The sequence below is a fragment of the Vulpes lagopus genome, chromosome 16, assembly GCF_018345385.1.
Source record: "Vulpes lagopus strain Blue_001 chromosome 16, ASM1834538v1, whole genome shotgun sequence".
NCBI classification, from domain to species: Eukaryota; Metazoa; Chordata; class Mammalia; order Carnivora; family Canidae; genus Vulpes; species Vulpes lagopus.
The window spans coordinates 32,361,879-32,372,516 of NC_054839.1; positions in this window are offsets into that span (position 1 = coordinate 32,361,879).

Genomic DNA, 10,638 nt, shown 5'->3' on the forward strand with positions numbered 1-10,638 from the left:
GTATTTATTATTCATGGTGACTTTATAGACTATAACTACCACAAATAATGAGAATATTTCCCCTACTTCTTGACACTGAGCTCAGCCATGAAACTTTTGGTCAATAGGGTAGGGCAGAAATAATGGTGTGCCTGTTCCATCTCTAAGCCTTAATAAGCTTGTGTTTCTGCTTGCTGTCTAGCACTTCTACCATTGCCTTGAGAAGAATGTGCTTGGGCTAGCCTGCTGGTCCCAGGAACACAGTAAGACACTTGGAGCACAACAGAACCACCTCACTGAGTCCAGGCTAGACTGGCCAACCCATTGTTAACCCCTGAGAATTGTAAGCTAAGTAAGTGTTTCCTTGTAGTATGACATTTGGAATTTGTGTGTGTTGGGGAGGGGGGTCGTTAGTTTGTTTTTACAAAGCAACATCTTTCTTTTCTTTTTAAAAGATCTTTATTTATATATTTTTTAATATTTTATTTATTTATTCACAAGAGGCACAGAGAGAGAGGCAGAGATATAGGCAGAGGGAGAAGCAGGCTCCCTGTGGGGAGCCAGATGCAGAACTCAATCCCAAGACTCCCGGATCACAACCTGAGCCAAAGGCAGACGCTCAACCACTGAGCCAAACAGGTGCCCTCTTTTCTTTTTTTTTTTTTTTAATAAAAAACACAAACCCTTGTGTCAAGGGCTGACTTTCAATAGGTCCCAATGATAGCTGTTCTGCTACATACGATACCCCCACCCAGAAGCAGGAGGTCTATGAATGGTTTAGCACCAGGTTCCCCACCAATGTGCATTGTGTGATGAGTGAGGGGGTGGCCCCTTTTCTGGCTATACCCAGTTTCCCCAGATGAGGATCTCTCTGCACCCACCCAGGTCCCCACACGCAATGGAGCATGCCTCGCCATGAGGGGCACAGCCATGAGGGGCATGCCTGGCTGCCAGCCAATGGGGACCTGGGGGTGGGGACCGACTATCTGAGACCAACTGAGACCAACTGAGACTCTACGGCTACATAGCAACATCTGATTGCTATACCTGCCAAAACTTTGAATAATCAAATTGAAAGGAATAGCCAGGTATTTGATACACTTGCCCTAAATTTTAAAAGTCAAATAAAAATGTGAAGTTTTACCTCTAGAAATTTAAAAAATGTATATGGCAATGCAACTTTAATTTGTTAATGAACTGCTTAACTATGTTAATTAAGTGAGATGTCATTTTAGCAGTGAAACAGTAATATATGTTTGGACTTGATTCAGGCTTTACTCTGAATAGAAACTTTACTCTTAATAGAGCACCATTGGATGCTCACCACAGTCTGTCAAGCAGGCAGGTGAGATAGGAATGTTGCCAAGTTACAAACAGGGTAAAGAGGGCTTGAGGAGTGTAAGTTGTTTCCCAAGGTTTCACAAAGTAGCAGAATGGGATGTCAGCTAGATTTCCTGCAGCTAGATTTAGGGTTCTTTTCAAAGCAGGAAAGAGGCAAGAGCAGAGAAGATGCTGACTGGCCAGGGAAGGGTACTCAGAAGATAAGCTGGGGATTAGAGGAAACTAAAAAAGTATTGTTGGGGGGGAAAAATAGTACTGTTGCAAGAGTAGGTGCCAGAATGCCTCTCCACTGTCTATTCAGAAAAATTTCACACCATTGGTGAACCAGTTAGATTGGAGACTGAGACCCAAGGACAGCCAGTAGGAGGACAAGAAACAGCAGATCATTACTACACCTCTCTTCCTGAGTGAAAAATATGAGGAGGGTTGGAGAAGGAAGGAAAGGAAGAAGAAGAGAGAAATGATGAGAAGGAGGATATAAACAAAAAGGAGGTAAGTGAGCAGTTTGAGAGGAGAGACTATAAGAGAGAAAAATCCTAAAACTTAGTAGATGTCAGGATATCTCATTTTATTTTCATTGATCATCAATGAGTTTGGACATTTTTCAAGTTGTTATTGGCTATAAATTCACATCCTTTCATCTTGGCTCTGTCCTAAAATTCTTAATTAAAACTTCTGGAGCATTTATTATCTATTCCAGTGCTTGCCAACCTTTTCCCCACATGATACATACAAATATACAATATAATATAATCCATGCCCATTTATTAACTTTGACACCAATAGATTGATTTTGATGATTATCAAAGAATATCAAGGTTTGTCGCCATTTCCTACTTGACTAAACTCATAGTTTCATTTTCTCAGCCACTGATGAAAATTCAACATCACTGACAAAGTGATGTTTGATGTCTTAACAAAAGGACTTGTGTCTCGAAACCTGCTCTCTCATCCTCATAAATTTCTTATATTGAGGGATTTGGCGATCTATCCAACCTTGAACTGGAATAAGCTACCTTTTTGTTTTATCTACTCAAGCTATCTACCTTTTTTATGAACTGTAAATTATTTGGTTGTTTTGTAAGAAAACATGGAATTTTGGTCATTACTTCAATAAGCCACGTTTGCCTTACTGATGCAAGTTTACACCCATTGTTATATTTCCATACCTAGTAACTTTTTGTTATGCCAAATCAAACCATAATCTTTTTAAAGATATTTTATGTGGCAGTTAAACATAGTAAGTATACAGCCAACAATACCCATAACTCAATAGACCTGTTGAGCAGCTATGACCAAGTTAATGCATACAGTTGAAAAAACAACGGAGTCACAACTACTGCCTGGCTACCTGTTCACTGTAAGAAACCATCTGATGCAATGTGCATTGCAATTGCTGAGATGTTAAATGTGAAAAAATAAGAATCTAACAATAGTAGCTATTGTTATGCAGTACTTGTATAACACCGGACAATCATCACAGTGTTAACTAGCTCAGGGAATCTTCCAGGCTCAGACCCACCCAGTTTTTCCTAGAGCTATGGGAATCAATTTCTCTATACACCTGTAACTCCTTCATGGTTTACCACCATGAGTCCTTACTATTCTGTACTATTTATCTTAATAGGAATATGTCCCTTTCTTCCTACTATATGTGTATATGTCCTGTCATCATCTGCCTTAAGCCTGCATTGCATTGCCAAAGCACCATCCCAAAACACAGGTGTTTTGAAATACTTAAGAACGTATTCAGGGTGTCTGGGTGGTTCAGTCGGTTAAGTGACTGCCTTCAGCCTTTTTTTTTTTTTATAGTACAAAGTTAGGGATCTTTATTCAGACAATAAAGCACAGCAAAGTGGGAGGACTATGCGGTCTCCATGGCAACAGAAAGTCTCCACTAAATGTAAGGTCCATAAGTGTAAGGTCCTTGGCTTTTATCAGGCAGACTCTTCCTGGTTCAGGAGAAACATATTTTAACTTGATGAGAACAAAACTAGGCAGCCTGGCTGTAGTGCAGAAGGGTGGCTGGCTGGCTGGTCAGTTCTTCTGGAAGTGCTTAGTGAGTATGTCCAGCAGCTCCTGCTTCTTCAACCCGCCTTTCAGCCCACACACCCTGCAGGCTTCCTTCAGCAGGGCACAGTGAGCTTACCCAGTGTGCCCTTGTTGACATGGGCCCTCAGCTCCTCTTCAGATAACTCCATCTTGGGCCTTTTGCTTCCAAGACCTTCATCATCTTGTCTCCGCTTGAGAGCTTTTCCTTGAGGACTGTAATCTGGTGGGTAGACAAGCTCCTTAAACTCATTCACCAAGGAGCCCAGTCTTTTATCTATTGCTTCAATCTTAGGCAGTGTCAGATCCTCCGCCTGCTGGGGTTCCATCAAATCCAAAGCCAGCACCTCCAGGTTCCTGAAGTGTTGCTGCAGCACTGGGTTCTCAAAGCTGTCACTTCTGTAATTGAATTGGAGCTTCTGAACAATAGCCTTCATCTTGTCTATCTGCTCTGGGTTTGCCATGACTTTTTCAGTAAAGGGCACCTTGAGTTTATCATCAGCATAGGGTAAGAAGACAAGCTGAAAGCCTGCCTTCATGATCCCAGGGACCTGGAATCAAGCTCCATGTCTTGGGCTCCCTGAACAGCTGAGAGTTGCCTTCTCCCTTACCCTTTCCTTCTGCCTCTCCCCCTAGTTGTACTCTATCAAATAAATAAATAAAATCTTAAAAAAAAATTCCAGAGAGCCTGGATGGCTCAGTCCATTGGGCATCTGCCTTGGCTGAGATCATGATACCAGGGTCCTGGGATCGAACCTGGGTCAGGCTCCCTCCTCAGCCCGCAGTCTGCTTCTCCCTCTCCCTTTGCAGCCTCCTTCTCCCCCTCCTCCCCTCATCCCCATACACTCTTTCGTGCTCTCTCTCACTCTCGCTCTCACTCTTTCTCGCATTCTCGCTTTCTCGCTCTCTCTGGTTCTCTCTCTCAAATAAATAAATAAAAATCTTAAAAATAAATAAATAAAAGAACATATCCAAACCTTACATAATTTGTCCTCATCTGCCTGTGGGATGGCTTAATAATTTTCCCCGTTGGATCAGAAGTCATGACTACCATAACCTAGCTATGTTTCTATAAGCCAGGCATTTAACCTACTTAGGTCTCATTTTAAATAAGAGATTCTGTGAAGTCCTTTTAAGCCAAAAGTTGAAACCTCTGTCTTGCAGGTTTCAGATAAATGTGTGAATTGGCCAGATGAAATGAAAAGAATGTGGGGACAGTGACACACTGTAACATGTAAAACTTACCTAAACATATTCTTTTTTTTTTTTAATTTATCTACGATAGTCACAGAGAGAGAGAGAGAGAGAGAGAGAGAGAGGCAGAGACACACAGGCAGAGGGAGAATCAGGCTCCATGCACCGGGAGCCCGATGTGGGAGCCCTGGGCCAAAGGCAGGCGCCAAACCGCTGCACCACCCAGGGATCCCCCTTACCTAAACATATTCTTACTCAGTTTTTGATATAGTTCATTTTGTTTGGTTTGGTTTTAAATATGTGGGTAGACCAGGTTTGGCACAAAGACTAAGAATTTGTGTAATATGCTTTAAGCTCTAAAATGTACAATGAGTCCAGGATCAGTGATTATGGTTTATTCCCAGTTCTGCATCTTTGCTTATATTTCCCATCGATTACTACTACTATCGTCCACCACCCCCAGCCCTGCACCACAACACACAGACAAACACACACACATAATCACTCGTATTCTTGAACAACCTGGAGTACAAGTAGAACATTCAGTTAGCACAAGACAGCTAAGAAGGATTTCAGTACGTACTCTGGGAGCTCTGAATCCTTCTGGAGTTCTCTACAATTAAATTGCACACTGGTAAATTAAAACCAGAGTTTGAAGTTTTCCCTATTAGTTAGGTGATGTTGCTGAACATTCTTGAACTTTAGTTTTCTTTTTTTTTTTCATTTTAAATATTTATTCACTTGAGAAAGAGAGAGCAAGTTGGAGGGGGGAGAGGGGCAGAAGGAGAGGGAGAATCCTAAGTGGACTCCTCACTAAGTGCAGAGCCCAATGGATTCTATCTTGTGACCCCGAGATATGACCTGAGGTGAAATCAAGAGTTAAATGCTCAACCAACTGAGCCACCCAGGCACCCTTTGAACTTTAGTTTTCTCATCTTTAAAATGGAAACAGTGTATGATAAAGATCACTTATGGGCTTCTTTAGAGGATTGACTATGATTATAATAGGAACCAGTATTTATTGAGTACTTAACCATGTTAGGAACTTTGCTATGTACCTTATGTTATGTGATCTCATTTAACCTTTAATAAAACCCTTGTAAAAATAAATAAATAAATAAATAAATAAATAAATAAATAAATCCCTTGTAAGTGGGGGCACTTGGGTTGCTCAATGGTTGAGGGTCTGCCTTCAGCTCAGGCCGTGATCCCAGGGTCCAGGATCGAGTCCCACATTGGGCTTCTGGTGGGCAGCCTACTTCTCCCTCTGCCTATGTCTCTGCCTCTCTTTCTGTGTCTCTCCTGAATAAATAAATAAAAACCTTAAAAAGAAAAAAACAGTCCTTGTAAGTCATAAATGAATAGCCTCATTTTTACAGATTAGAAAGCTGTTGTTGAGGAGAGCCACCTTTCCTGAAGTCACACGGCTGAGTGGTGGAAGACAGATTTAGATTCAGGTCTATGTGACTCTTAAGCTTCCAGCACTGTCATAGTTTCCTACTGCTGCCAGAACACATTACCACAAAGTTTGTGGCTTAAAGACAACATAAATTTGTTATCTTATAATCTGAAGGTCAGAAGCCCAAATTGGCTCTTACTGGACTAAAATAAAGGTTTTAGCAGGGCTATACTCTTGTCTGAGAGAACCCATGTTCGTTTTTTTTTTTTTTTTTTCCCAGCTTCTAGAAGCTGCCTGCCTTCCTTGGTTCTTGTCCTCCACCACTGACATTTTCCCTGTGACTCTAACTCTTCTGTTACCATCTTCCATATATAAGGACCCTTGTGATTACATAGGGCCAACCTCAGTAGTCCAAGAACATCTTCTTATTTTAAGATTCTAGGATTAGCAGACTTCATTCAATCTGTAAATTTAATCTTTCCTTGCTATGTAACATACTATCTTCATAGATTCTGGGGTTTAGGAAGTAAATATTTGTTAAATTAATTAAACAAAGAAGCCATTAGACTGAGACGACTCTAATGCTGTAGTGGCCTTTGTAAGCAAACCAAAATCTACACCTGTAAATGCCTCAAGGATACAAGGTCAAAACACTAGAGACAACCAATTTACAAAGAGCCAACTTGGCTTTAAACCATAGCTAATCAATATCTTCCTTACTTTGCTTCTACCATTTCACTATGAAATCTCTTCCTGAGCTCCTGTCAGTGAAATGTTGCTAACCATTTCTGGTTTGGCACTGCCAATTGAATCAATTTTTTGTTCAAATAAACTCTTAAAATTTTAGTAGGCCTTAGTTTATCTTTTACACGCCTTTGGGGGGCCATCATTCTAACTACCACATCCTCTGATTATATAGCATAGTATAGCATAGTGTTAGCAAATGTATGTAGTGGATATCTACTGTTTTTGTTCCTTCAGTATTTTTTTATCTAAGTTTTTTGCATCATCCTCACCTCTGTCTCCTATAGGGTATGTCTTCTTATTCCTTTTGTTGCTGGAATTACACAGTTCTACCTCTCACGGCCACAATAGGGGGCAGAGGGAAAAATAGTACTAGACCCAGCATTGGTCTAAGAGGTGCACATATGACCCAAACAGGCATATCGGTGTCCTTCTTTAAGAATGGAGATGGAAGGGGTGCCTGGGTGGCTCAGTCAGTTAAATTTCTGACTCTTGGTTTTGGCTTAGGTCATGATTTCAGGGTCATTAGATCAAGCCCAGCCTGTGTGCTGGAGATTCTTTTTTTTTTTTTTTTTAATTTTTTTTTTTAATTTTTATTTATTTATGATAGTCACAGAGAGAGAGAGAGAGAGAGAGAGAGAATGAGAGAGGCAGAGACATAGGCAGAGGGAGAAGCAGGCTCCATGCACCGGGAGCCTGATGTGGGATTCGATCCCGGGTCTCCAGGATCGCGCCCTGGGCCAAAGGCAAGCGCCAAACCACTGCGCCACCCAGGGATCCCATGTGTGCTGGAGATTCTTTCCCCCTCTTTTCCCTCTTCCTTTGCACCTCCCCCTTCCAGCTCATGCATGTGTGTGCTGCGTGTGGGCTCTCTCTTTCTCTCTCAAACGAAATAAATAAATAAAACCTTTATTTAAAAAAAAAAAAGAATTGAGATGGAAGAGCAGCTTCCTCTTTCCCTTTGGATCATGAACTATAGGCTATGACCCCAGCAATACTAGTGGTCATATATCTATGGACCAATACCATCTTCTGTAACATATGGAGAAACCCAAGAAAATAAGCTAACTGAAAAGCTGAACGTCAGACCACAGTTGAGAAACAGAGATTGGGCCTTTTTGCTACTCAAATCTCACAATTCTGTGAGATTCGAGATTCCTGTGGTTGGTTCCACCCCTACATTTCAGAGGCCACCCCTATGAGACGGTGATTTTGCTATTTTGCTTAAGCCAGTTTGAACTGGGTTAATATTACTTAGCACAGAAGAGCCCTAAAATAAAAGCTTAGATTTAAGTATTACTTGCTTTATGTGTGTCAGTTTTGTTTTCTCCATTACACTGTAACTCTTGTGAGGTCAGAGTTCATACCATAGCTTCCTGGACATCTTCCTATACATCTGTCAGTGCTAGTTTTTTTGTTTAAAAAAACAAATGTTTTCTTATTTATATGTCCTGCTAACATGTAATCACAAAAAATACATAAATTGGGCAGCCCAGGTGGCTCAGTGGTTTAGCGCTGCCTTCAGCCCAGGGTGTGATCCTGGAGACCCGGGATCGAGTCCCACATCAGGCTCCCTGCATGGAGCCTGCTTCTCCCTCTGCCTGTGTCTCTGCCTCTCTCTCTCTGTCTCTCATAAATAAATAAATAAATAAATAAATAAATAAATAAATAATAAATAATCTTAAAAATATATATATAAAAATAAAACAGAAGTAATGCCTATACATCTTTAATGTTAGCATTTTTTGACTCTGTTCATAAAATCTGTGTTTTCCAAGTCTAAGGCTTGCATAAGTTCTGATCTTAAATTATAAGATCTTTTCACCTTTTGGAAACATTTTTATGTAATTAAGGGGTGTGTGTGCGTGTGTATGCAGCCCTCCATGGAATATAATCCCACTATGCAGCATAATCTGATGGCAACCAAAAGCTTCAAAGAAACATTCCCTGATAAATGGAATTGAGATGCTTACCAGTGGGATGCACCACACTGTTCTATCTTTCCAGACTTTCTTTCATAGGAAAGAAATCACTGGATTCAGAAAATATATTCCCAAGCCAATTAGTAATTTTAATCATGTCCAATAACCTTGAGTCAGTGGCTTTTTGGCACAGATTCTAGGAGTTTTACATACATTAACTAATGTAATTCTCCAATAATCCTATTACATTGTTTGCAGTAGGCAGAATTTTAAAGATGCTCCTCCCCCCAAGAGTCTTGTCCAGCGGTTATTCAATCAAGCACTACTCTGGGTACTTCTCTGAAATGATTTTGCAGGTATAATTAAGATTATGGACCTTAAGATGTAGAGATTATCCTGGATTATCTGAGTATGCTCAATATAATCATTTGAGACCTTAATAACAGACTTTCTCAAGCTTGGAGTCAGAGATTGGTGAAAGAAGACGATAGAGAAGAGATGCTGCAGAAGAGGAGGTCAGAGTGATTCAAAGTGTGAGGAAGACTTGACCTGCGATTAATGGCTTTTAAGATGGAGGAAAAGGGCCACAAACCAAGGAATGTTGATGTCTTCTAGACACTAAACTCCCATTCAAAAGTCAGCAAGGAAGTGGGACTTGCACAGAACTGAGTCCTGGTAACAACTGAAAAACAGACCCTCCCCCAGAGCCTCCAGTGATGAACTAATGCAGTCCCAAAAACACTTCACCAATGCAATTCTAGATTTGAGGATATTTAGCAGACTTGATAATTAAATTCAACGTGTAGTTCTTGATTAGATTCTGGGAGTGAGTATGGTAGGAAACAGTTTTAAAGAATATTGCTGAGACCATTAAGGAAATTTTAGTTTGACCCACATGTTAGATCATGGTATTTTTGTCAATGTTAAAGTTTCTGACTGTAGTGGTAGTAATATTGTGATTCCTAATTGCGAATTACTTGTTGTTAGGTGCTATATGCTCAAGTGTTTTTCAATTTTTAATTTTGAATATTTTATTTATTTATTCATGAGAGACACACAGAAAGACATAGGCAGAGACATAGGCAGAGGGACAAGCAGGGTGCCTGCAGGGAGACAGTCAACCACTGAGCCACCCAGGTGCCCCTGTGCTCAAGTATTTAGAGATGAAGTGCCATCCTTAACAGTGTGTGTAACTAGAGGTAAAGCAAATGGGTAAAATGTTAAGTTGGTGTATGGGATGAAGGGTACATGGATGTTCAACGAACTACTTTTGCAAATTTTCTCCCCCAAATTTCAAGTTTTTCAAACTATAAAGTTGTTGAGAGGGCGCCTGATTGGCTCGGTTGGTTAAGTCTCGGCCTTGGGCTCATGATCCCAGGGTCCTAGGATGGAGCCCCACATCCTGCTCCCTGCTCCGCAGAGTCAGCTCCTCTCTCTCCCCGTCCCCGCTGCTTGTGCACGCTCTCTCTCTGCCAAATAAATGGATAAAATCTAAAAAAAAAAAAAAAAGGTGGGGAGAAAAGTAAAATCGCTTTAGATACTGTGCAAGAATGAACATGAGATGAGTAAAAGAAAAGAAGGAAGACCGGCTGAGAAGGTGTCGCCGTAGTCAGGTGGAGCGCTGGAGTGACCGTGGCAGCGTGATGCAAGCATTCCCGCCCTAGCGGCACCGAGGCTAGAGGAGGAAATCCGAGTGACAAAAGCAAATCTATAACTATAGTTTCCATCGACATCTCCTTGCCCGTTCCCAAAGACTGCTAGGGCGAAAGGGGCGTGGTCGCCCAGTTGTTTTAAAACTTGCTGGAGGGGGGGGAATCCCTGCGTGGCGCAGCGGTTTCGCGCCTGCCTTTGGCCCAGGGCGCGATCCTGGAGACCCTGGATCGAATCCCACGTCGGGCTCCCGGTGCATGGAGCCTGCTTCTCCCTCTGCCTGTGTCTCTGCCTCTCTCTCTCTCTCTCTGACTATCATAAACAAAAAAAAAAAAAACAAAACAAAAAAAAAAAAAAAAA